Consider the following 4,923-nt stretch of genomic DNA (forward strand, 5'->3'; position numbering starts at 1 on the left):
ACTGACCACCACTATACAAGGTATGATAATCCACAAGATGTCAAATTTGCAGGCATTGGCCACACAAAAAGACATTAGTCAGCTTTCCTAAGCTTCCACAATGTGAGAAATGGTGCTACACAAGTTTGTTTTTGCAAACTGCAAATCGAATCTCAAAATGTGCAAACAGTGAATTTCTGAAAATTTGGACTCAAACTCGATTCTCCATGGATCAATCTGCTCATCTCTATGATATAGACATATGATAAATCATTAAAAACTAATTTTTATATGACATTTTCAGGTCTAAAATAAAATGAGTCGATCGTAGATGTCTGAGTTGAACTATAATTCTCTTTAATTCTTGTTTAGATTCATAATGGACATTGTGAACCACATGGCTTTTACTCAGTTCATTTTGATAGGATTAACCAAGAACCCTGGCATTCAATTACTATTATTTATTCTATTTTTAATTGTTTATGCCTGTTCCTTCTTGAGTAACCTTTGTTTGATGCTCTTAATAGTGATGAACCATCATCTTCATACTCCCATGTATTTTTTCCTTAGTCATTTGTCTTTTGTAGATCTATGTTATTCTTCGACTATTACCCCCAAGATGCTGGCAGATTTTACCTCCGAGTCAAAGTCTATTTCATCCTTGGGTTGTGCCACTCAAATGTTTGCTTTTGCTATGTTTGCCACATCTGAGAGCTTCTTGGTCACTTCTATGGCATATGACCGTTACATAGCAACTTGCCAACCACTTGCCTATCATAGCATTATGAACAAGTCTATGTGCTGGGCTTTTGTATCTGGAACCTATTTTAGCAGCTTCTTGGCTTCTATCACTCATACCATTACTATTTTTAAATTCCCTCTATGTGGCTGAATTAAAATAAATCACTTCTACTGTGACATCCCCCCACTTCTGAAGCTCACATGTGTCTACGCTCACTTCCGAAAACTTGTTGTCTTTTCGATGGCTCTCATAATGGGGGTTGTTTCCTTTACTGTCATTCTCATGTCCTATGTGTTAATAATATATAATATTTTAGGAATTCATTCAACAGAAGGACGACACAAAGCATTTTTTCACCTGCGCTTCCCACCTTATCGTTGTTATCTCCTTCTATAGCACTGTATTCGGAATTTATTTTTGTCCATGCTTAGGGTTAAATTTAGATGGTATTGACAAGGTTTTCTCCATATTTTACACCGTGGCATCACCATTATTGAACCCTATCATCTACAGCTTTAAAAATGCAGAAGTTAAAAGAGCAGTAAAAAATGTTTTGGCTGTTAAATTTTTATCACACAATTAGGCTTTTTTCAAAATTCAGTAAACTTATTTTTAAAGGATTGTATATAGTGTCTAGTAGTGTTGAGCATTCCGATACCGCAAGTATCGGGTATCGGCCGATACTTGCGGGTATCGGAATTCCGATACCGAGATCCGATACTTTTGTTGTATCGGGAATCGGTATCGGGATTAATATCAATGTGTAAAAGAAAGAATTAAAATAAAAAATAGGGATATACTCACCTCTCCGGCAGCCCCTGGACTTTACCGCCGTAACCGGGAGCCGTTGTACCTAAGAATGCGCGCTTGAAGGGCCTTAGATGACGTCACTGTGCTCTGATTGGTCCGTAGCGGTCGCGTGACCGCTACGCGACCAAGCACAAAGCCGTGACGTCACCTAAGGTCTTTCAAGTGCTTGAAACACCTTAGGTGACGTCACGGCTTTGTGATTGGTCGCGTAGCGGTCACGCGACCACTACGTGACCAATCAGAAGCTGCGGACGTCCTCTAAGGTCTTTCAAGCGCTTGAAAGACCTTAGGTGACGTCACGGCTTTGTGATTGGTCGCGTAGCGGTCACGCGACCGCTACGGACCAATCAGAGCGCAGTGACGTCATCTAAGGCCCTTCAAGCGCGCATTCTTAGGTACAACGGCTCCCGGTTACGGCGGTAAAGTCCAGGGCGCGTCAGAGGGTGAGTATATCCCTATTTTTTATTTTAATTCTTTATTTTACACATTGATATGGATCCCAGGGCCTGAAGGAGAGTTTCCTCTCCTTCAGACCCTGGGAACCATACAGGATACCGTCCGATACTTGGTGTCCCATTGACTTGTATTGGTATCGGGTATCGGATTAGATCTGATACTTTGCCGGTATCGGCCGATACTTTCCGATACCGATACTTTCAAGTATCGGACGGTATCGCTCAACACTAGTGTCTAGTTATAGGTAATGGTATCAAACACAATATATTAAAATTGTAACACCAAGAAGGAAGAGTCATGGTATTATGGAAATCACAGGAAGAATAGACACGTTACTAATCTGCAAATGATGAAAAAATGGAAACACAATTTTTAAAATATCTTGATTTATTCAGTATGGAGTATGAGCGACACACAGACATCCCCTCGTTTGCAGCCTTAGCTACTATCAATGAGGCTATTAATGGTTGTCTGGGGAATATTTTGCCACACTGAATGCACTTGGTCAAGATCTGTTGCTGGCAGCTTCTTTTGCAATTGCCGACAAATGACGTCCAAGATGTGCATAATGGGCCAGATATCCAGGTGTTCCACTGAGCTCATAGCACTGCTCTCAAGGACATCATGGTGCAGAGCAAAATTGCAAAGGAGACTGAGATAAAGGTCTATCCTCTTTGTTGATGATTCCTACATTTATCTTCGATGCCATTATAGCGGGAGATTTTTTTTGAGAACATATGGGCAAAGCCATGAAAAGGCCTTCACGAGCAAAAATCACATCCCTTCTTCTGGGACCACGGCATGGGGTTTAATAATGTACAGCAGCTGAAACCACCATGTGGCATCTGATTTTTACGGATACTTTGAAATTCTGCACCATAGGAAACTGTAAATGGTCCTGTAAAAGATTTAAAAGTGCTGCGGAACAAAAACAGATTGTACACGGACAACACACGGATGACAAATGAGAAAAAATTGTCTCACTCTCCTGGATGAGAATGGGACCGATTTTTGTATACGCTAGTGTGAGTGAACCCTAAAAGTGACTCTGTGTCCCAAAAAATAAATTTGAGTATCGTATATACTCGTGTATGAGCCAACCCGAGTATAAGATGAGCTACCTAATTTTGCCACAAAAAAATAGGAATACTTATTGACTCGAGTATAAGGTGGGTATGCATTGTCACATCATGCCTATCCTGGTATGCATGACTCTACATTCTCATCCTTGTATGCATGGCCATCTCATTCCTATCCTTGTATGCAAGGTTCCTTATCCCTATCCTGGTCTGCATGGCTCATCATCCCTATTCTGGAATGCATGGCCCCTTCATCCTCATCCTTGTATGCATGGTCTCTTCATCCCCATCCTTGTATGCATGGTCCCTTCATCCCAATGCTTGTGTGCATAGCCATCTCATCCCTATCCTGGTCTGCATGGTTCCTCATCCCTATCATTGTATGCGTGATTCCCCATCCCTATTCTTGTATGCATGGTCCCCATGAGAAAAGCAAAAAAAAACCATTCTACTTACTGTCCCTGCACACCCTTGCAGTATCTTGTTCTGTGCCAGTAGCTCCAGCTGCCAGGCAATCACGTGTCCCTGCTCATTAAGGGAATGAATACTCACTCCATTCCACGCCTATGGGTGTGGAGAGAGGTGAATATTCATAACTCCTAAGTATTGTGCACCCGTGATCGCCCAGCCGCTGCTGGAAGTCGGTGGCTGTTGTTCACATTATGTGCGCTATGAGAGAAATTAATATTCACTGCCAGTGTAGTGAATATTCATTTCTCTTTAGCAGCGAGCACAGGACTTATTTGCAGCAGCTGGCTCCTACCTCCTGTGACCCGCTGCTCTGCCGCTCCCCCTCCCCCTCCGTCTAAGCCGAGGGGGGGGCGTTTTCAGCAAAAAAAATGTGCTGAAAAACTCGGCTTATACTCTAGTACATGCGGTATATATTTCTGACATAGTGTTTTTGCAAGAATTGTTTTGAGGTTGCTCAAAAGTTTTGAGACTTTTCATGCCAATGTGGCCCATCTCCTCCAAAATGGGTGGAACTGTGGAGGAATGGGGGACCATGATTGTGACTCCACAGTTCATTTATTTCATGCTGAGCTGTGACTTTCCTTACACCAGAAACCTTACTCCAGTCATCGTCATCATCAGATTTGTGGAGAGGCACATTTGATTGATTCCTCAGATGATATGAACATATCCAGCTCATGCATAGTTGCTGCTTGGATCTGCATATATGTAAAACAGGAACACATGAGCCGTGCGCACAGTGAACAAGCCTGTAGGGACATGTTCACACCACCAAGAGATTTGAAAACACAAAAAAGCACAGTAAAGCCAAAAACACTCTGTTGTAAAAAAATCACAGTGAACAGCAAGTGCTAGTAAAAAGATGGAAAAAACAGGGTATTTGGTTGATACGTTTTTTTGCAAAAAAATGTATACTAAGCCGCTCCACCAAACGTCAAGGTATACCCATATAGAGCAGTCCTAACTGATGGATGCAATCCCTATCTGATGTATTTAAAAACTTGATCATCTGTACAATACCTGTATGAGCAGGGTTCAGAGAGGAAATGTCCAAAGTGGACATGCTGGATAGAACAGCTCTTATGCACACGGCTCAAAAAAAGAGGGGTGGAGGCCTCCCCAGTCTTGTGGACACAAGAGAACAAATATGTAAAAGCGGCTTAGTATACATTTTTTTTCAAAAAACGTATCAACCAAATACCGTTTTTTCCATCATTTTACTAGCACTTGCTGTTCACTGTGATTTTTTTTGCAACAGAGTGTTTTTGGTTTTACTGTGCTTTTTTGTGTTTTCATGAATCTGCACATACCCTGAAAGAAAATGAGTGAATAATGTAGTGATCGAGTCTCTCAAATTCCCCGTTAGAGTGGAACGATGGTAGTGTG

The 4,923-nt window shown here is 41.7% G+C and overlaps 1 pseudogene; it reads left to right on the plus strand.

Annotated features, from left to right (window-relative positions):
• Positions 1–358: 358 nt before the first annotated feature.
• LOC143774847 (olfactory receptor 5G9-like) lies at positions 359–1,304 on the plus strand (annotated as a pseudogene).
• The last annotated feature ends 3,619 nt before the right edge of the window (positions 1,305–4,923 follow it).

The sequence above is a fragment of the Ranitomeya variabilis genome, chromosome 5 (genome assembly GCF_051348905.1).
Source record: "Ranitomeya variabilis isolate aRanVar5 chromosome 5, aRanVar5.hap1, whole genome shotgun sequence".
In the NCBI taxonomy this organism is placed as follows: domain Eukaryota; kingdom Metazoa; phylum Chordata; class Amphibia; order Anura; family Dendrobatidae; genus Ranitomeya; species Ranitomeya variabilis.